Source organism: Scyliorhinus canicula, unplaced genomic scaffold (assembly GCF_902713615.1).
Source record: "Scyliorhinus canicula unplaced genomic scaffold, sScyCan1.1, whole genome shotgun sequence".
Lineage (NCBI taxonomy): Eukaryota > Metazoa > Chordata > Chondrichthyes > Carcharhiniformes > Scyliorhinidae > Scyliorhinus > Scyliorhinus canicula.
In genome coordinates this window covers 65,451-87,091 of record NW_024055835.1, presented here as the reverse complement: position 1 = coordinate 87,091, position 21,641 = coordinate 65,451, and positions in this window count along the sequence as shown.

Genomic DNA, 21,641 nt, shown 5'->3' with positions numbered 1-21,641 from the left:
GGTGTCCGGGTGTGTGTCCGGGTGTCTGGGTGTCCGGGTGTGTGTCCGGGTGTCTGGGTGTCCGGGTGTCCGGGTGTCCGGGTGTGTGTCCGGGTGTCTGGGTGTCTGGGTGTCCGGGTGTGTGTCTGGGTGTCTGGGTGTCCGGGTGTCTGGGTGTCCGGGTGTCTGGGTGTCCGGGTGTCTGGGTGTCTGGGTGTCCGGGTGTCCTGGGTGTCCGGGTGTCTGGGTGTCCGGGTGTCTGGGTGTCCGGGTGTGTGTCTGGGTGTCCGGGTGTCTGGGTGTCTGGGTGTCCGGGTGTCTGGGTGTCTGGGTGTCTGGGTGTCTGGGTGTCTGGGTGTCCGGGTGTCTGGGTGTCCGGGTGTCTGGGTGTCTGGGTGTCCGGGTGTCTGGGTGTCCGGGTGTGTGTCTGGGTGTCCGGGTGTGTGTCTGGGTGTCTGGGTGTCTGGGTGTCTGGGTGTCCGGGTGTCTGGGTGTCTGGGTGTCTGGGTGTCTGGGTGTCTGGGTGTCTGGGTGTCTGGGTGTCCGGGTGTCTGGGTGTCTGGGTGTCTGGGTGTCTGGGTGTCCGGGTGTCTGGGTGTCTGGGTGTCTGGGTGTCTGGGTGTCTGGGTGTCTGGGTGTCTGGGTGTCCGGGTGTCTGGGTGTCCGGGTGTCCGGGTGTCTGGGTGTCTGGGTGTCCGGGTGTGTGGGTGTCTGGGTGTCTGGGTGTCTGGGTGTCCGGGTGTGTGTCTGGGTGTCCGGGTGTGTGTCTGGGTGTCCGGGTGTGTGTCTGGGTGTCCGGGTGTGTGTCTGGGTGTCCGGGTGTGTGTCTGGGTGTCCGGGTGTCTGGGTGTCCGGGTGTCTGGGTGTCCGGGTGTCCGGGTGTGTGTCTGGGTATGCGGGTGTGTGTCTGGGTGTGTGTCTGGGTGTCCGGGTGTCTGTCTGGGTATATGGGTGTGTGTCTGGGTGTCCGGGTGTCTGTCTGGGTATATGGGTGTGTGTCTGGGTGTCCGGGTGTGTGTCTGGGTGTGTGTCTGGGTGTGTGTCTGGGTGTCTGGGTGTGTGTCTGGGTATGCGGGTGTGTGTCTGGGTGTGTGTCTGGGTGTGTGTCTGGGTATATGGGTGTGTGTCTCAGTGTCCTGTGCTGTTTGGCTTTGTGCGGCTGGTTTGTGGTGAATCTGTCTCCACCTCGGCTTTGAGCACAATCTCCAGATGGCTCAGTTGGCCAACAGGAACGTCTCGGAGTTAACCCTTTGAAGGTGAACACGAATTGGTGAAGAATGCGTACGGTAGGGACAGGTACAGCTTGACATCGGGAGCGAGTGGCTGTCGTTGGAACCTGTGAAAACCAACCTGCTGAGGAATGATGGGTACAGAGAGCTCTCGTTTCGAACCATTTTTTCATGGACTGTTCCGATCTTTGTCAAGGTCCAAGCTGCATTGCTCCCCGCAGGTTGTTGTTTGACCGTTTGATTGGAATCGCCTGTCGCTCGTCCGTGGCGAATGTCACTCAACAGTGGTCAGAGCAACCTGAATAATCTCCAAGTATGAAGGCCGAAATTCCGTTTGCCTTCCTCAGATACAGCAGATACTCAGGAAGGAAGATGGAATTTGGGCCTTTGTGGTAAGGGTTGGAGTATAAAGGTCAGGAAACGTCGCTGCAAATCGACAAGGCAGCTGGAGTATTGTGCACAGTCTCCATCCCCTTCTTTTGAGGAAAGGTGTCCTGGAATTGGGTGCCAGGGTTGCTCGATTGATTCCAGAGATCAGGGCTGGCAATCTCCGTTTCCCACGCCTATTTCATATTCGGCGATCGGGCGGAGAATCTCTTCTGATGCCGAAATCGGAGCCTGTTTGTAGGTTTTGTATGCTTCGCCCCCCCCCACCTCTGAAACAGCGTTATGGGGGTACCATCGGAACGTCCTCAGCGTGTCACCTAAAGGCCCCCCCCCCCCTCCCCCCTTCCCGACGGACGTCTCAGCGGTCGTGAACCCGGCATTGGCGGCTGCGGACTGGGGGGGGTGGGGGGGGGGCCTCAGTGAGGGGATGGGGGGGACTGCTGGTGGGGGTAGCCAGGGGGTGGGGGAGGGGGGTGACCAGGGGTTGGCGAGGGGGGGCGCTATCTGTCAAGTCGAGTCCGTGCAAGGCCAGCGCCACATTTCACGGTGCCGCAGGCCTTTACGTTGTGGAGGCCCGGCGTTTTACGCCTCGCGGCTGCTCGCCCCTCACCGGTCGCAGCATCGGTGAGGGGGCGCCGCCGATTTTAATCCACGTACAACGTCACGGATCCTCCGCACTTCGCCTCACAAACAAAGGATTTGTCGGGTGAGGAGAGACTGAGCAGTTTCGGACGATACTTTCTAGTTTAGAAGAATGCGAGGAGATCGAATTGAGGTACACAGGCTGATAAAAGGCTTAGACCAAGTAGACGTGGAGCCGATCTTCCTCTTGTGGGACAATCTCGACCGAGAGGTCATAGTTTTAGGCTAAGCCATTTGAGGATACGCGAGATTTCAAACAGACATGAGGAGGAATCGCTTCTCTCAATGAGGGACGTGAATCTGTGGTGAATTCGCTATCCCAGGGAGCGGAGGATGCTGGGACAGTGAGGTAATTTCAGGAGGAGATGGACAGATTCTGAATGGGGAATGGGGTGAAGGGTTATGGAGAACAGGCAGGACGGTGGAGTTGAGGCCCCAAGATGAGGATCAGCCACGATCGTATTGAATGGCGGAGCGGACTCGAGGTGCTCAGTCCCCCCACACCTGCCCCCCGGTTCTTACCTTCTTACGTTAAGTTCAAATCTTATTGGGCACTGCCTCAACCTCCAACAGCTGAGGAGCTGCAAGTTGCACTGGACTTGGGAATATCCAACAATCCCGCCCTTGGACCCGTTACTATTTCCGCTCGGCCCTCACTTCCCACTTTCATTCACTTCTCCCTCCGATGTCTTTTTGTCAACTCCTGTCCAGGAGGAACGGTCATGTCGGAGTATCACTGATCCTGTGAGCTCGCACTCATCATCCAGGTTGGGTCTCCGTCTGTCCGAGGATCTTTCACTGCGCCCAGGTGAAGAAACCTGGGGATGAAACACGCCCCTGCCTGACGCCCCCCCCTCCCCCCTCCCTTTTAATCATCTCCACAAATTCACCGGGATCTTTATCAACTTTTTAATTGCTGTGTTTTGCTCCCAAGAAAGATTTCTTATCACTCGAAGATCTTTGTCATCAAGGTCACGAGGCCGGAACGTGCTTATCTTTTTGATCTTATCAAGTGCCTCGCGCTAAAACACATGATTACATCTCGCTTTTAATCTCTGTGGCTTTGTCTGATAGCGATTCTTCTGTCTTCGTTTTAAAGGACGGCGCAGTGGTTAGCACTGTAGCTTCACAGCTCCAGGGTCCCAGGTTCGATTCCCGGCTTGGGTCGCTGTCTGTGCGGAGTCTGCACGTTCTCTCCGTGTCTGCGTGGGTTTCCTCCGGGCGCTCCGGTTTCCTCCCACAAGTCCACAGATGTGCAGGTTGGGCGGATCGGCAGGATCCAAAGAGGTTAGGTAGGGTTACGGGGATAGGGTGGAGGGTGGGGGGGGCTTCAGTAGGCTCTTTCCAAGGGCCGATGCAGACTCGATGGGCCGAATGGCCTCCTTCTGCACTGTAAATTCTCTGATTCTTCTTTGATTCAATCAGAAGCTCCGAGAGAGAGAGGGTGCCCACCCAGCAACCATTTCACCTTCAAGGAGTTCCGACCCAACCTATTTAATATTTCCTCTAATAGCAGTCCCTCCATTACCCACGATCATTCTAGTAAACCTCCTCTGTACTGCCTCCAATGATAATATATCTTTCCTTAAATAAGGGGCCCAAAACTGTACATCGTATTCTAAATGAGTCCTCACCAGTACCTTGATAAGGTTTCCCATGGCAGGTTGATGGAAAAAGTGAAGTCGTATGGGGTTCAGGGTGTACTAGCTAGATGGATAAAGAACTGACTGGGCAACAGGAGACAGAGAGTAGTGGTGGAAGGGAGTGTCTCAAAATGGAGAAAGGTGACTAGTGGTGTTCCACAGGGATCCGTGCTCGGACCACTGTTGTTTGTGATCTACATAAATGACCTGGAGGAAGGTATAGGTGGACTGATTAGCAAGTTTGCAGATGATACTAAGATTGGTGGAGTTGCAGATAGCGAGGAGGACTGTCGGAGAATACAGCAAAATATAGATAGATTGGAGAGTTGGGCAGAGAAATGGCAGATGGAGTTCAATCCAGGCAAATGGAAGGTGATGCATTTTGGAAGATATAATTCAAGAGCGGACTATACAGTCAATGGAAGAGTCCTGGGGAAAATTGATGGACAGAGAGATCTGGGAATTCAGGTCCATTGTACCCTGAAGGTGGCAACGCAGGTTGATAGAGTGGTCAAGAAGGCATACAGCATGCTTGCCTTCATTGGACGGGGTATTGAGTACAAGAGTCGGCAGGTCATGTTACAGTTGTATCGGACTTTGGTTAGACCACATTTGGAATACTGCGTGCAGTTCTGGTCGCCACATTACCAGGAGGATGTGGATGCTTTGGAGAGGGTGCAGAGGAGGTTCACCAGGATGTTGCCTGGTATGGAGGGTGCTAGCTATGAAGAAAGGTTGAGTAGATTAGGATTGTTTTCGTTGGACAGACGGAGGTTGAGGGGGGACCTGATTGAGGTCTACAAAATTGTGAGAGGTATGGACAGGGTGGACAGCAACAAGCTTTTTCCAAGAGTGGGGGTGTCAGTTACAAGGGGTCACGATTTCAAGGTGAGAGGGGGAAAGTTTAAGGGAGATGTGCGTGGAAAGTTTTTTACGCAGAGGGTGGTGGGTGCCTGGAATGCTTTGCCAGCGGAGGTGGTAGAGGCGGGCACGATAGCATCATTTAAGAGGCATCTAGACAGGTATATGAACGGGCGGGAACAGAGGGAAGTAGACCTTGGAAAATAGGAGACAGGTTTAGATAAAGTTTCTGGATCGGCGCAGGCTGGGAGGGCCGAAGGGTCTGTTCCTGTGCTGTAATTTTCTTTGTTCTTTGAGAGGTCATAGTTTTAGGCTAAGCCGATTGAGGATACGCAGATTTCAAACAGAGATGAGGAGGAATCGCTTCTCTCAATGAGGGACGTGAATCTGTGGTGAAGTCGCTATCCCAGGGAGCGGAGGATGCTGGGACAGTGAGGTAATTTCAGGAGGAGATGGACAGATTCTGAATGGGGAATGGGGTGAAGGGTTATGGAGGACGGGCAGGACGGTGGAGTTGAGGCCCCAAGATGAGGATCAGCCACGATCGTATTGAATGGTGGAGCGGACTCGAGGTGCTCAGTCCCCCCACACCTGCCCCCCGGTTCTTACCTTCTTACGTTAAGTTCAAATCTTATTGGGCACTGCCTCAACCTCCAACAGCTGAGGAGCTGCAAGTTGCACTGGACTTGGGAATATCCAACAATCCCGCCCTTGGACCCGTTACTATTTCCGCTCGGCCCTCACTTCCCACTTTCATTCACTTCTCCCTCCGATGTCTTTTTGTCAACTCCTGTCCAGGAGGAACGTTCATGTCGGAGTATCACTGATCCTGTGAGCTCGCACTCATCATCCAGGTTGGGTCTCCGTCTGTCCGAGGATCTTTCACTGCGCCCAGGTGAAGAAACCTGGGGACGAAACACTCCCCTGCCTGACCCCCCCCCCCCCCCCCCTTTAATCATCTCCACAAATTCACCGGGATCTTTATCAACTTTTTAATTGCTGTGTTTTGCTCCCAAGAAAGATTTCTTATCACTCGAAGATCTTTGTCATCAAGGTCACGAGGCCGGAATGTGCTTATCTGTTTGATCTTATCAAGTGCCTCGCGCTAAAACACATGATTACATCTCGCTTTTAATCTCTGTGGCTTTGTCTGATAGCGATTCTTCTGTCTTCGTTTTAAAGGACGGCGCAGTGGTTAGCACTGTGGCTTCACAGCTCCAGGGTCCCAGGTTCGATTCCCGGATTGGGTCGCTGTCTGTGCGGAGTCTGCACGTTCTCCCCCCGTGCCTGCGCGGGTTTCCTCCGGGTGCTCCGGTTTCCTCCCACAAGCCCAGAGATGTGCAGGTTGGCTGGATCGGCCATGATCCAAAGAGGTTAGGTAGGGTTACGGGGATAGGGTGGGGGGGGGGGGGGGGGGCCTTAAGTAGGCTCTTTCCAAGGGCCGATGCAGACTCGATGGGCCGAATGGCCTCCTTCTGCACTGTAACTTCTCTGATTCTTCTTTGATTCAATCAGAAGCCACGAGAGAGAGAGGGTGCCCACCCAGCAACCATTCCACCTTTCGCATTTCCACTTTTTGACGGGCCTTTGCGAGAATGAATTGCTCCCGATATCCCGGCTCGGTTCTGAACTTGACGTCGATGGCTTAGCGGCCCTGCTTGGCCAACAGAGCCGGTTTCCCCCCCTCCTCCTCGTTCTGACGGGATCTCTCGTGGTGTTGGACACCACGGTTCAGCATCACATCCAGCCCCCCCTCCCGAGGGTTAATAAAGGGTCAATCAGTAACCTGGTTGGTTACACAATCCGTGATTGTGAGACATGAACCCATCTTAAAAGAAAATACACGTTCCCTAAACCCCTTGGAGCTTCAGGATGAGAGACTGCCCCGACCCCTGTAAGCCGTAAGAAACAGAAACAGGAGGAGGCCGTTCAGCCCCTCAAGAATCTTATCCTGTCACCTCTCATTCTTCTGAACTTCAAGGAGTTCCGACCCAACCTATTTAATCTTTCCTCTAATAGCAGTCCCTCCATTACCCACGATCATTCTAGTAAACCTCCTCTGTACTGCCTCCAATGATAATATATCTTTCCTTAAATAAGGGGCCCAAAACTGTACATCGTATTCTAAATGAGTCCTCACCAGTACCTTGATAAGGTTTCCCATGGCAGGTTGATGGAAAAAGTGAAGTCGTATGTGGTTCAGGGTGTACTAGCTAGATGGATAAAGAACTGGCTGGGCAACAGGAGACAGAGAGTAGTGGTGGAAGGGAGTGTCTCAAAATGGAGAAAGGTGACTAGTGGTGTTCCACAGGGATCCGTGCTCGGACCACTGTTGTTTCTGACATACATAAATGATCTGGACGAAGGTATAGGTGGTCTGATTACCAAGTTTGAAGATGATACTAAGATTGGTGGAGTTGCAGAAAGCGAGGAGGACTGTCAGAGAATACAACAAAATATAGATAGATTGGAAAGTTGGGCAGAGAAATGGCAGTTGGAGTTCAATCCAGGCAAATGCGAGGTGATGCATTTTGGAAGATCTAATTCAAGAGCGGACTATACAGTCAATGGAAGGGTCCTGGGGAAAATTGATGTACAGAGAGATCTGGGAATTCAGGTCCATTCTACCCTGAAGGTGGCAACGCAGGTTGATAGAGTGGTCAAGAAGGCATACAGCATGCTTGCCTTCATCGGATGGGGTATTGAGTACAAGAGTCGGCAGGTCATGTTACAGTTGTACAGGACTTTGGTTCGGCCACATTTGGAATACTGCGTGCAGTTCTGGTCGCCACATTACCAGAAGGATGTGGATGCCTTGGAGAGGGTGCAGAGGAGGTTCACCAGGATGTTGCCTGGTATGGAGGGTGCTAGCTATGAAGAATGGTTGAGTAGATTAGGATTTTCTTTCGTTGGAAAGACGGAGGTTGAGGGGGGACCTGATTGAAGTCTACAAAATGATGAGAGGTATGGACAGGGTGGATAGCAACAAGCTTTTCCCAAGAGTGGAGGTGTCAGTTACAAGGGGTCACGATTTCAAGGTGAGAGGGGGAAAGTTTAAGGGAGATGTGCGTGGAAAGTTTTTTACGCAGAAGGTGGTGGATGCCTGGAACGCTTTACCAGAGGAGGTGGTAGAGGCGGGCACGATAGCATCATTTAAGATGCACCTGGACAGGTATATGAACGGGCGGGAACAGAGGGAAGTAGACCTTGGAAAATAGGAGACAGGTTTAGATAAAGTTTCTGGATCGGCGCAGGCTGGGAGGGCCGAAGGGCCTGTTCCTGAGCTGTAGTTTTCTTTGTTCTTTGAGAGGTCATAGTTTTAGGCTAAGCCGATTGAGGATACGCAGATTTCAAACAGAGATGAGGAGGAATCGCTTCTCTCAATGAGGGACGTGAATCTGTGGTGAATTCGCTATCCCAGGGAGCGGAGGATGCTGGGACAGTGAGGTAATTTCAGGAGGAGATGGACAGATTCTGAATGGGAAATGGGGTGAAGGGTTATGGAGAACAGGCAGGACGGTGGAGTTGAGGCCCCAAGATGAGGATCAGCCACGATCGTATTGAATGGCGGAGCGGACTCGAGGTGCTCAGTCCCCCCACACCTGCCACCCGCTTCTTACCTTCTTACGTTAATTTCAAATCTTATTGGGCGCTGCCTCAACCTCCAACAGCTGGGGAGCTGCAAGTTGCACTGGACTTGGGAATATCCACAATCCCGCCCTTGGACCCGTTACTATTTCCGCTCGGCCCTCACTTCCCACTTTCATTCACTTCTCCCTCCGATGTCTTTTTGTCAACTCCTGTCCAGGAGGAACGGTCATGTCGGAGTATCACTGATCCTGTGAGCTCGCACTCATCATCCAGGTTGGGTCTCCGTCTGTCCGAGGATCTTTCACTGCACCCAGGTGAAGAAACCTGGGGAGGAAACACTCCCCTGCCTGACCCCCCCACCCCCCTCCCCCCTCCCTCTTAATCATCTCCACAAATTCACCGGGATCTTTATCAACTTTTTAATTGCTGTGTTTTGCTCCCAAGAAAGATTTCTTATCACTCGAAGATCTTTGTCATCAAGGTCACGAGGCCGGAATGTGCTTATCTTTTTGATCTTATCAAGTGCCTCGCGCTAAAACACATGATTACATCTCGCTTTTAATCTCTGTGGCTTTGTCTGATAGCGATTCTTCTGTCTTCGTTTTAAAGGACGGCGCAGTGGTTAGCACTGTAGCTTCACAGCGCCAGGGTCCCAGGTTCGATTCCCGGATTGGGTCGCTGTCTGTGCGGAGTCTGTACGTTCTCCCCCGTGCCTGCGCGGGTTTCCTCCGGGTGCTCCGGTTTCCTCCCACAAGCCCAGAGATGTGCAGGTTGGGTGGATTGGCCATGATCCAAAGAGGTTAGGTAGGGTTACGGGGATAGGGTGGAGGGGGAGGGGGGGCTTCAGTAGGCTCTTTCCAAGAACCGATGCAGACTCGATGGGCCGAATGGCCTCCTTCTGCACTGTAAATTCTCTGATTCTTCTTTGATTCAATCAGAAGCTCCGAGAGAGAGAGGGTGCGCACCCAGCAACCATTTCACCTTTCGCATTTCCACTTCTTGACAGGCCTTTGCGAGAATGAATTGCTCCCGATATCCCGGCTCGGTTCTGAACTTGACGTCGATGGCTTAGCGGCCCCGCTTGCCAACAGAGCCGGTTTCCCCCCCCCCTCCTCGTTCTGACGGGATCTCTCGTGGTGTTGGACACCACGGTTCAGCGTCACATCCAGCCCCCCCTCCCGAGGGTTAATAAAGGGTCAATCAGTAACCTGGTTGGTTACACAATCCGTGATTGTGAGACATGAACCCATCTTAAAAGAAAATGCACGTTCCCTAAACCCCTTGGAGCTTCAGAATGGAGACTGCCCCGACCCCTGTAAGCCGTAAGAAACAGAAACAGGAGGAGGCCGTTCAGCCCCTCGAGAATCTTATCCTATCACCTCTCATTCTTCTGAACTTCAAGGAGTTCCGACCCAACCTATTTAATCTTTCCTCTAATAGCAGTCCCTCCATTACCCACGATCATTCTAGTAAACCTCCTCTGTACTGCCTCCAATGATAATATATCTTTCCTTAAATAAGGGGCCCAAAACTGTACATCGTATTCTAAATGAGTCCTCACCAGTACCTTGATAAAGTTTCCCATGGCAGGTTGATGGAAAAAGTGAAGTTGTATGGGGTTCAGGGTGTACTAGCTAGGTGGATAAAGAACTGGCTGGGCAACAGGAGACAGAGAGTAGTGGTGGAAGGGAGTGTCTCAAAATGGAGAAGGGTGACTAGTGGTGTTCCACAGGGATCCGTGCTCAGACCACTGTTGTTTGTGACATACATAAATGATCTGGAGGAAGGTATAGGTGGTCTGATTAGCAGGTTTGCAGATGATACTAAGATTGGTGGAGTTGCAGATAGCGAGGAGGACTGTCAGAGAATACAACAAAATATAGATAGATTGGAGAGTTGGGCAGAGAAATGGCAGATGGAGTTCAATCCAGGCAAATGCGAGGTGATGCATTTTGGAAGATCTAATTCAAGAGCGGACTATACAGTCAATGGAAGAGTCCTGGGGAAAATTGATGTACAGAGAGAGCTGGGTGTTCAGGTCCATTGTACCCTGAAGGTGGCAACGCAGGTTGATAGAGTGGTCAAGAAGGCATACAGCATGCTTGCCTTCATCGGACGGGGTATTGAGTACAAGAGTCGGCAGGTCATGTTACAGTTGTATCGGACTTTGGTTAGGCCACATTTGGAATACTGCGTGCAGTTCTGGTCGCCACATTACCAGAAGGATGTGGATGCCTTGGAGAGGGTGCAGAGGAGGTTCACCAGGATGTTGCCTGGTATGGAGGGTGCTAGCTATGAAGAATGGTTGAGTAGATTAGGATTTTCTTTCGTTGGAAAGACGGAGGTTGAGGGGGGACCTGATTGAAGTCTACAAAATGATGAGAGGTATGGACAGGGTGGAGAGCAACAAGCTTTTTCTAAGAGTGGGGGTGTCAGTTACAAGGGGTCACGATTTCAAGGTGAGAGGGGGAAAGTTTAAGGGAGATGTGCATGGAAAGTTTTTTACGCAGAAGGTGGTGGATGCCTGGAACGCGTTACCAGAGGAGGTGGTAGAGGCGGGCACGATAGCATCATTTAAGATGCACCTGGACAGGTATATGAACGGGCGGGAACAGAGGGAAGTAGACCTTGGAAAATAGGAGACAGGTTTAGATAAAGTTTCTGGATCGGCGCAGGCTGGGAGGGCCGAAGGGCCTGTTCCTGAGCTGTAGTTTTCTTTGTTCTTTGAGAGGTCATAGATTTAGGCTAAGCCGATTGAGGATACGCAGATTTCAAACAGAGATGAGGAGGAATCGCTTCTCTCAATGAGGGACGTGAATCTGTGGTGAATTCGCTATCCCAGGGAGCGGAGGATGCTGGGACAGTGAGGTAATTTCAGGAGGAGATGGACAGATTCTGAATGGGAAATGGGGTGAAGGGTTATGGAGAACAGGCAGGACGGTGGAGTTGAGGCCCCAAGATGAGGATCAGCCACGATCGTATTGAATGGCGGAGCGGACTCGAGGTGCTCAGTCCCCCCACACCTGCCACCCGCTTCTTACCTTCTTACGTTAATTTCAAATCTTATTGGGCGCTGCCTCAACCTCCAACAGCTGGGGAGCTGCAAGTTGCACTGGACTTGGGAATATCCACAATCCCGCCCTTGGACCCGTTACTATTTCCGCTCGGCCCTCACTTCCCACTTTCACTCACTTCTCCCTCCGATGTCTTTTTGTCAACTCCTGTCCAGGAGGAACGGTCATGTCGGAGTATCACTGATCCTGTGAGCTCGCACTCATCATCCAGGTTGGATCTCCGTCTGTCCGAGGATCTTTCACTGCGCCCAGGTGAAGAAACCTGGGGAGGAAACACTCCCCTGCCTGACCCCCCCCCCCGCGCTCCCCCGCCATTATTCATCTCCTCAAATTCACCGGGATCTTTATCAACTTTTTAATTGCTGTGTTTTGCTCCCAAGAAAGATTTCTTATCACTCGAAGATCTTTGTCATCAAGGTCACGAGGCCGGAACGTGCTTATCTTTTTGATCTTATCAAGTGCCTCGCGCTAAAACACATGATTACATCTCGCTTTTAATCTCTGTGGCTTTGTCTGATAGCGATTCTTCTGTCTTCGTTTTAAAGGACGGCGCAGTGGTTAGCACTGTAGCTTCACAGCTCCAGGGTCCCAGGTTCGATTCCCGGATTGGGTCGCTGTCTGTGCGGAGTCTGCACGTTCTCCCCCCGTGCCTGCGCGGGTTTCCTCCGGGCGCTCCGGTTTCCTCCCACAAGCCCAGAGATGTGGAGGTTGGCTGGATCGGCCGGGATCCAAAGAGGTTAGGTAGGGTTACGGGGATAGGGTGGAGGGGGAGGGGGGGCTTCAGTAGGCTCTTTCCAAGGACCGATGCAGACTCGATGGGCCGAATGGCCTCCTTCTGCACTGTAAATTCTCTGATTCTTCTTTGATTCAATCAGAAGCTCCGAGAGAGAGAGGGTGCCCACCCAGCAACCATTTCACCTTTCGCATTTCCACTTCTTGACAGGCCTTTGCGAGAATGAATTGCTCCCGATATCCCGGCTCGGTTCTGAACTTGACGTCGATGGCTTAGCGGCCCTGCTTGGCCAACAGAGCCGGTTTCCCCCCCCCCCCTCCTCGTTCTGACGGGATCTCTCGTGGTGTTGGACACCACGGTTCAGCGTCACATCCAGCCCCCCCTCCCGAGGGTTAATAAAGGGTCAATCAGTAACCTGGTTGGTTACACAATCCGTGATTGTGAGACATGAACCCATCTTAAAAGAAAATGCACGTTCCCTAAACCCCTTGGAGCTTCAGAATGGAGACTGCCCCGACCCCTGTAAGCCGTAAGAAACAGAAACAGGAGGAGGCCGTTCAGCCCCTCGGGAATCTTATCCTATCACCTCTCATTCTTCTGAACTTCAAGGAGTTCCGACCCAACCTATTTAATCTTTCCTCTAATAGCAGTCCCTCTATTACCCACGATCATTCTAGTAAACCTCCTCTGTACTGCCTCCAATGATAATATATCTTTCCTTAAATAAGGGGCCCAAAACTGTACATCGTATTCTAAATGAGTCCTCACCAGTACCTTGATAAAGTTTCCCATGGCAGGTTGATGGAAAAAGTGAAGTTGTATGGGGTTCAGGGTGTACTAGCTAGGTGGATAAAGAACTGGCTGGGCAACAGGAGACAGAGAGTAGTGGTGGAAGGGAGTGTCTCAAAATGGAGAAGGGTGACTAGTGGTGTTCCACAGGGATCCGTGCTCAGACCACTGTTGTTTGTGACATACATAAATGATCTGGAGGAAGGTATAGGTGGTCTGATTAGCAGGTTTGCAGATGATACTAAGATTGGTGGAGTTGCAGATAGCGAGGAGGACTGTCAGAGAATACAACAAAATATAGATAGATTGGAGAGTTGGGCAGAGAAATGGCAGATGGAGTTCAATCCAGGCAAATGCGAGGTGATGCATTTTGGAAGATCTAATTCAAGAGCGGACTATACAGTCAATGGAAGAGTCCTGGGGAAAATTGATGTACAGAGAGAGCTGGGTGTTCAGGTCCATTGTACCCTGAAGGTGGCAACGCAGGTTGATAGAGTGGTCAAGAAGGCATACAGCATGCTTGCCTTCATCGGACGGGGTATTGAGTACAAGAGTCGGCAGGTCATGTTACAGTTGTATCGGACTTTGGTTAGGCCACATTTGGAATACTGCGTGCAGTTCTGGTCGCCACATTACCAGAAGGATGTGGATGCCTTGGAGAGGGTGCAGAGGAGGTTCACCAGGATGTTGCCTGGTATGGAGGGTGCTAGCTATGAAGAATGGTTGAGTAGATTAGGATTTTCTTTCGTTGGAAAGACGGAGGTTGAGGGGGGACCTGATTGAAGTCTACAAAATGATGAGAGGTATGGACAGGGTGGAGAGCAACAAGCTTTTTCTAAGAGTGGGGGTGTCAGTTACAAGGGGTCACGATTTCAAGGTGAGAGGGGGAAAGTTTAAGGGAGATGTGCATGGAAAGTTTTTTACGCAGAAGGTGGTGGATGCCTGGAACGCGTTACCAGAGGAGGTGGTAGAGGCGGGCACGATAGCATCATTTAAGATGCACCTGGACAGGTATATGAACGGGCGGGAACAGAGGGAAGTAGACCTTGGAAAATAGGAGACAGGTTTAGATAAAGTTTCTGGATCGGCGCAGGCTGGGAGGGCCGAAGGGCCTGTTCCTGAGCTGTAGTTTTCTTTGTTCTTTGAGAGGTCATAGATTTAGGCTAAGCCGATTGAGGATACGCAGATTTCAAACAGAGATGAGGAGGAATCGCTTCTCTCAATGAGGGACGTGAATCTGTGGTGAATTCGCTATCCCAGGGAGCGGAGGATGCTGGGACAGTGAGGTAATTTCAGGAGGAGATGGACAGATTCTGAATGGGAAATGGGGTGAAGGGTTATGGAGAACAGGCAGGACGGTGGAGTTGAGGCCCCAAGATGAGGATCAGCCACGATCGTATTGAATGGCGGAGCGGACTCGAGGTGCTCAGTCCCCCCACACCTGCCCCCCGCTTCTTACCTTCTTACGTTAATTTCAAATCTTATTGGGCGCTGCCTCAACCTCCAACAGCTGGGGAGCTGCAAGTTGCACTGGACTTGGGAATATCCACAATCCCGCCCTTGGACCCGTTACTATTTCCGCTCGGCCCTCACTTCCCACTTTCACTCACTTCTCCCTCCGATGTCTTTTTGTCAACTCCTGTCCAGGAGGAACGGTCATGTCGGAGTATCACTGATCCTGTGAGCTCGCACTCATCATCCAGGTTGGATCTCCGTCTGTCCGAGGATCTTTCACTGCGCCCAGGTGAAGAAACCTGGGGAGGAAACACTCCCCTGCCTGACCCCCCCCCCCCGCGCTCCCCCGCCATTATTCATCTCCTCAAATTCACCGGGATCTTTATCAACTTTTTAATTGCTGTGTTTTGCTCCCAAGAAAGATTTCTTATCACTCGAAGATCTTTGTCATCAAGGTCACGAGGCCGGAACGTGCTTATCTTTTTGATCTTATCAAGTGCCTCGCGCTAAAACACATGATTACATCTCGCTTTTAATCTCTGTGGCTTTGTCTGATAGCGAATCTTCTGTCTTCGTTTTAAAGGACGGCGCAGTGGTTAGCACTGTGGCTTCACAGCGCCAGTGTCCCAGGTTTGATTCCCGGATTGGGTCGCTGTCTGTGCGGAGTCTGCACGTTCTCCCCCCCGTGTCTGCGTGGGTTTCCTCCGGGTGCTCCGGTTTCCTCCCACAGTCCAAAGATGTGCAGGTTGGGTGGATTGGCCATGATCCAAAGAGGTTAGGTAGGGTTACGGGGATAGGGTGGGGGGGGGGGGGGGCTTCAGTAGGCTCTTTCCAAGGGCCGATGCAGACTCGATGGGCCGAATGGCCTCCTTCTGCACTGTAAATTCTCTGATTCTTCTTTGATTCAATCAGAAGCTCGGAGAGAGAGAGGGTGCGCGTCCAGCAACCATTTCAGCTTTCGCATTTCCACTTCTTGACAGGCCTTTGCGAGAATGAATTGCTCCCGATATCCCGGCTCGGTTCTGAACTTGACGTCGATGGCTTAGCGGCCCTACTTGGCCAACAGAGCCGGTTTCCCCCCCCCCTCCTCGTTCTGACGGGATCTCTCGTGGTGTTGGACACCACGGTTCAGCGTCACATCCAGCCCCCCCTCCCGAGGGTTAATAAAGGGTCAATCAGTAACCTGGTTGGTTACACAATCCGTGATTGTGAGACATGAACCCATCTTAAAAGAAAATGCACGTTCCCTAAACCCCTTGGAGCTTCAGAATGGAGACTGCCCCGACCCCTGTAAGGCGTAAGAAACAGAAAGAGGAGGAGGCCGTTCAGCCCCTCGAGAATCTTATCCTATCACCTCTCATTCTTCTGAACTTCAAGGAGTTCCGACCCAACCTATTTAATCTTTCCTCTAATCGCAGTCCCTCCATTACCCACGATCATTCTAGTAAACCTCCTCTGTACTGCCTCCAATGATAATATATCCTTCCTTAAATAAGGGGCCCAAAACTGGACATCGTATTCTAAATGAGTCCTCACCAGTTCCTTGATAAGGTTTCCCATGGCAGGTTGATGGAAAAAGTGAAGTCGTATGGGGTTCAGGGTGTACTAGCTAGATGGATAAAGAACTGGCTGGGCAACAGGAGAGAGAGAGTAGTGGTGGAAGGGCGTGTCTGAAAATGGAGAAAGGTGACTTGTGGTGTTCCACAAGGATCCGTGCTCGGACCACTGTTGTTTGTGACATATATAAATGACCTGGACGAAGGTATAGGTGGTCTGATTAGCAAGTTTACAGATGATACTAAGATTGGTGGAGTTGCAGATAGCGAGGAGGACTGTCAGAGAATACAACAAAATATAGATAGATTGGAGAGTTGGGCAGAGAAATGGCAGATGGAGTTCAATCCAGGCAAATGCGAGGTGATGCATTTTGGAAGATCTAATTCAAGAGCGGACTATACGGTCAATGGAAGAGTCCTGGGGAAAATTGATGTACAGAGAGATCTAGGACTTCAGGTCCATTGTACCCTGAAGGTGGCAACGCAGGTTAATAGAGTGGTCAAGAAGGCATATAGCATGCTTGCCTTCAACAGACGGGGTATTGAGTACAAGAGTTGGCAGGTCATGTTACAGTTGTATAGGGCTTTGGTTAGGCCACATTTGGAATACTGCGTGCAGTTCTGGTCGCCACATTACCAGAAGGATGTGGATGCTTTAGAGAGGGTGCAGAGGAGGTTCACCAGGATGTTGCCTAGTATGGAGGGTGCTAGCTATGAAGAAAGGTTGAGTAGATTAGGATTGTTTTCCTTGGAAAATCAGAGGTTGAGGGGGGACCTGATTGAGATCTACAAAATGATGAGAGGTATGGACAGGGTGGATAGCAAAATGCTTTTTCCAAGAGTGGGGGTGTCAATTACAAGGGGGGTCACAATTTCAAAGTGAGAGGGGGAAAGTTTAAGGGAGATGTGCGTGGAAAGTTTTTTACGCAGAGGGTGGTGGGTGCCTGGGACGCTTTACCAGCAGAGGTGGTAGAGTCGGCCAAGATAGCATCATTTAATATGCATCTAGACAGGTATATGAACGGGCGGGGAACAGAGGGAAGTAGACCTTGGAAAATAGGCGACAGGTTTAGATAAAGGATCTCGATCGGCGCAGACTGGGCGGGCTGAAGGGCCTGTTCCTGTTCTGTAATTTTATTTGTTCTTTGTTCTTGTACAGCTACAGAAACACCTCTTTAATGCTCCAGTCCCTTGACATACAAGCCAGCATTCCATTGGCCTCCCCATAACCTCCTGCTCCTTTCATTAGTATATAAGTGAATGTTGGAGTCAGCTGACCTCAGACTGCCTGGAGAGCTGGAAGAGAGAGGTTGCTTGTGCATGATCATACTGTTATTACCTGAACAATGACCCGCGTCCCTGTGTGCTGCCGCTTTCTGCTGTATCTCTCCATTTAAATAATAATCCCCCTTCTCTTTCTCCCAAATTTAACAATCTCACATTTTCCCACATTGAATTCCGTTTGTCAATTTTCTGCCCATTCTCTTAATCACCCGGGCTCCAGTGCGCAGAGTCTGTGACCAAGACAACAGGAACCTGGCCGACTGTACCCAGGGCTCAGTGAGATGAGTCTCGTTGTTCGTCCGTATTGGTTGTTTACCGTCTGATCTGAAACTGTCTACGTTGTTGAACTTGAGAATCCTTTCCGATGAACCAACCAGCAGATGACGCAATGAGAGGGAACTTTATTTTGGCCAGCTGTACATCTTCCTTGTCTAACCATTGTGATGATATCATGGTTGTGTTGCAATTCATCGACTGACCACTAGGAGTCTCATTAGTATATAAGTAAATGCGAGACTCAGGTGACCTCAGACTGGCTGGAGGGAGCTGGAAGAGAGGTTGCTTGTGCATGATCATACTGCTATTCATCTGTTGTTTTGTATATAGTTAACCCACAGTTCATGTTAATAAATCATTTATAGCTTTAGCTACCAGTTTCTTATATAAATCAGGCCATCTGACAATAATATTACATGGTACCAGGTTTGACTGCAGACGATTTTACTTTAGAGGGGCAGCATGGTCAGCATGGGCTGTAGGGCCTGTTTCTGTGCTGTACTTTTCTTTGTTCTTTGGCTGGATGGTATTAGACACGGAAAACAATTGGCATGCCCGAGGTCCACAGAGATTTGAAGATTTTCCGGACTGCAGTATTAACAGCAAGGAAGTTACCAATGAGTCTCAGATTTCATAGAAAAGCTGTTTTCATAGAATTTGCAGTGCAGAAGGAGGCCATTCGGCCCATCGAGTCTGCACCGGCTCTTGGAAAGAGCACCCTACCCAAGGTCAACACCTTCACCTTACCCCCATAACCCAGTAACCCCACCCAACACTAAGGGCAATTTTGGACACTAAGGGCAATTTATCACGGCCAATCTCCCTAACCTGCACATCTTTGGACTGTGGGAGGAAACCAGAGCACCCGGAGGAAACCCACGCACACACGGGGAGGATGTGCAGACTCCACACAGACAGTAACCCAAGCTGGAATCGAACCTGGGACCCTGGAGCTGTGAAGCAATTGCGCTAACCACCATGCTACCGTGCTGCAATGTGGACAGCAACTGGTGTGCGTTTAAACAATAATTGAATATGTTTCTTACTGTAGTAAATTTAGAGATCATCAGATTTGCGTAAGATAGTGATGCTCCTAATCGAGACAGGGCCCAATGTAATTACTGTGTTTGATATGTTCAAGTGATTGGGCAGCACGGTGGCCTAGTGGTTAGCACTGCTGCCTCACGGCGCCGAGGTCCCAGGTTCGATCCCGGCTCTGGGTCACTGTCCGTGTGAAGTTTGCACATTCTACCAGTGTCCGCGTGGGTTTCACCCCCACAATCCAAACATGTGGAGAGTAAGGTGGATTGGCCATGCTAAATTGCCCCTTAATTGGAAAAAAATAATTGGGTAATCTAAATTTTAAAAAAAATGTTCAAGTGATGAAGATGGAAAAATTTTTGACAAAGTATTTTGAAGGTTTGATGAAGATTGCACCCCCGGAAAAATTAAATTTATGAACGCTATGTGTTTAGATCACGTTTACCGAAGACAGAGTGGGTCGATAGATCAGTTCGTCGCTGATTTAAAATCTAAAACCTGTAACTTTTCTGTGGTAGAATCGTCCATGATTCGAGACCAGATTGTGTTTGGTGTGAATGAGAATAAACTGAGGGGAACGTTTTCTGAGGAAATTGGAGCTGCCTTTGGAAGAAACAGTTAAGAATTTGTCAGGCTCACGAGCTAACGAAACAGCGTTCCAAAATGTTTTCTCAGTCACAGCGGCGTCTTCTTGGAGGAGAAAAGGCGGGAAACTTCAAAAAAAGGCGGGAAAGGTTTCTGCAGCTCCTCGCGCACCAGCAAACAGGATAAATATCAGGACAAAGTATTGCTGTGCAAAACATGTGGTCAAGCATTTGGCAAATTTGTTCCAGATGCAGAGGAAAAAAACTTTGCTGAGAATTCTCACTCTAGGCTCCACCCCAGATCAGTCAGCACAGTGGAAGACACAGTCGCCAGTAATGGAACATCATTGTTTATCGCAGTAATAACAGACAAGAAGAATTTTTTGGAGACGTCAAAAGACTCTCCGGGACTTAAAATGATGCAAACTGATACTCCATGTAAAATAAATGTGATTTATGAGAACAAACGGCTGCTACCAGTTGAACTGAATGGCACTTGAAGTTAGATACTGGTGATAAAGCCAATTTAATCAGCATGACTGATTTAAAAAATCAAAAAATTCAGCCGATCAGATGGAATCATAAAATATCTCAGAGATTACGAATGGGATTCTCCGACCCCCGCCGGGTTGGAGAATCCCTGGGAGGGGGGGGGTGCGAAAACCACCCCGCTGCTCCGACGCCGGCTGTCGCATTCTCCGGTGCCGGATTTTGGGCCGGTGCGGGGTTTGCGCCGTGCTGGTCGGGGCCTATTGGCAGCGGCCCTCCCCCGGCAATTCCCAGGGCCCCAATGGGCTGAGCGGTCGTTGTTTCCTGGCCAGTCCCGCCGGCGTGAAATGGACATGGTCCATCACGGCGGGGCCTGGCTTGTAGGCTGGCTAGGTGAGTCCTCAGGAGGGCACAGGGGGGATCCGGTGCCGGGGGGGGGGGGTAGCCCCCCCATGGTGGCCTGGCACGCAATCAGGGCCCACCATTCTGCGGTGGGCCTGTGCCATGGGGAACTCTTTCCCTCCTCGCCGGCCTCTGTAGGGCTCCGCCATGGCCGATGCAGCGAAGAACCCCTGCTGCGCAAGCGCAAAAAACACACCAGCCGATCTGCGCATGCGCGGAACCACGCCGGCGGTCCTGCGCATGCTCGCGCCGGCCCTTTGGCTATGGTTGGCATGGTGCCAATCCCTCGGTGCCGGCCTAGCCCTCGGAGGTGCGGAATATTTGGAACCATCCGGTTGGCCCGATGGCGGAGTGGCTCGCACCGCTCTTGGTTCCGGCCGGTTGTGGGAGAATCCCGCCCTATGGTGCTTGTGACCTGAGTGTTGTGGTGAAGAACACAGGCTGGGATACTACCATCGCGGAGCGAAGTGTTGGTGCCAGCCAAAAAATGGGAGTGTTTTACTCCGGTGTCAACAGGGCTTCCGGTGCCCGATTCTCCTGGCCTCAGGGCCGGCCCCAGGCTGCTCCAGCTGCTGACCCCAGCATCGACTGGGTGCCGCGGGGTCCGCGCATGCGCAGTGGCCTCCTTCAGTGCGCCGGCCCCGATGCCGAACGACCTAGGGCTACAGGAGCCGGCGCAAAGAAAGGAGGCCCCCAGCCCGAGAGGCCGGCCCGCCGATCGGTGGGCCCCGATCGAGGGCCAGACCACAATGGAGCCCCCCCCCCAGGGTCGGACGCCCCCTCCCCCTCCCTCCCATAGGCTGCCTGAGGACCCTTCAATGCCGAGGTCCCGGCAGCTGAGAGTATGTCAGAACGGCGCCGGCGGGAGTCCTTTTGGGCTGGAGAATCGAACGGGGGGGGGCAGATGGGGGGGGGGGGGGGGGGGGGGGATGAGAGTCCCGCCCACAGTTTATTCCGTCCCAGTCTGTATTGTATCCGTGGCCTTGGATTCATTGTGTTCAGTCCTCTGGAGGAGGAAGTCTAGTTCAGTTGGTGTATAGCATCCACAGTGGATTGGATCAATAACCATTCTGAGAACATTACCAGCAAATTCAGAGATGTGGGCCTGGATTCTCCCCTACCCAGCGGGGCGGGGGGTCCCGGCGTTGTGGAGTGGTGTGAATCACTCCGGCGTCGGGAATTCTCCGCACCCCGGAGTGGTTTTAGCTCCGCCGGCCAGTGTGAACGGCCTTTGGTGCCCCGCCAGCCGGGGCCGAAAGGCCTTCGCCGGCCGGTGGAAGTCCGCGCACGCGCGGGAGCGTCAGCGGCTGCTGACGTCATCCCCGCGCATGCGCAGGGGAGGGGGTCACGTCCGCCTCCGCCATGGTGAAGACTATGGCGAAGACGGAAGGAAAAGAGTGCCCCCACGGCTCAGGCCCGCCCGCCGATCGCGGGCCAGGCCACCGTGGGGACATCCCCCCGGAGCCAGATCGCCGCCCCCCCCCCCCCCCAACCAGGACCCCGGCGGGACTTCGGCCCATCGTGGGCCGGAGAATCGCCGCGGGGGACCCGCCGACCGGCGCAACGTGATTCCCTCCCCCGCCGATTCCCGGGTGGCGGAGAATTCCGCCCGTGTTCACTGATTTT